A 1,247-nucleotide genomic window follows, 5' to 3' on the forward strand; every position below is an offset into this window, starting at 1 on the left:
ACTTTATACAGCCCATGATCACTAATAGAAAAATCAACATCAGGTTTTAAACTCTAGATCCCCAAGCAGATTCACAACAGAGGGTTGAGCAGCTCTGAATTACCACATCCTCTGACTTCTGGAATGATGCCACTCCCAAACAGGCATTACCTTCTTGGCTTTCTGTGGGTAAAAGCCCTATCAAATAGAAGTTTTGGGCACTCTCTGCTACCTCACTACTTGTAGAAGAAATTCTACTTTCTACACCACGGCAAATGAGGAGCAGCTTCTGCTGGCACAGAATATCTCTACCTGCTGTAAAATATAAGTAAAAATACCCATTTGTCTCACAGGGGAGAGTTAGTTCATTAGTGGTTTTACTCATGATGAGCTCCTCAGGTAGCAGGGACTATAGTAGTGGAAAGTATAAGGATGCTTATTATTGCATGGTCCCGTGGGGTTCTCTGCCCGAATAATTCACAGACATGAAGTCAAAGGAAATGGTTCTGCCCCTTGGCATGTCCAGGTTTAATGATGAATAGTGTGCCATCCAGATCCATAGCCTTTTGCAGTTTTCTTGGCCTTATATTTCTTAGCAGGCCAAAGATCACCCCTGCTGATGAGGGCCTTTATTTTAGGACACCTTTGGGTATACATTTGACAGAATAATCCATCAGGATTTCTAACATTTTTATTTCAGTTATTCATTTTCTGCCAAAAGTCCTGTACATTTGCAGAATTGCACAGGCATGAGACAGGGCTGCAGTTCAGACCTGATCTGCCTGGGATGTTGAACTAATCACACAAAGAGATTTTTTTTAAAAATCCAGTTCTTATATGAACATTTTAATATAATAAAAGGCTTAATCTGTCTGTCGGTGTGTCTGTGTGTCTGTAACACTTGGCTAACTTTGCATGTGCTGCTGAGAGGGCGGGCAGGGATTGGCTGGGCAGTTTGGGCTGTGTGGGCCCAAGTTTGTGCTGCTGAGAGGGAAGTTTGGTGGCAGGGAAATGAAAACCCTTGTTTTCCCACCTCCGTGCCTGAGGGTGAAGGAGGGGATCACGGTGGCAGTGACCCCTGCCACCTGGCCTGGATGCCCACCAGAACAGCCGACAGGGAGTTGGGGGTAGTGGGCAGGCATGGATGGAGGGGAGTGGGAAGACAGGCAGACATGGGCCTGGTGAACCCAAAGCAGCAGGGGGGGAGAAGGGGGAGCAGGGCTGGACCTGAAGCGGCAGGGAGGGAAGTGATGGGGGTGGGGAGGGGG

Source organism: Alligator sinensis, unplaced genomic scaffold (assembly GCF_000455745.1).
Source record: "Alligator sinensis unplaced genomic scaffold, ASM45574v1 scaffold785_1, whole genome shotgun sequence".
NCBI classification, from domain to species: Eukaryota; Metazoa; Chordata; order Crocodylia; family Alligatoridae; genus Alligator; species Alligator sinensis.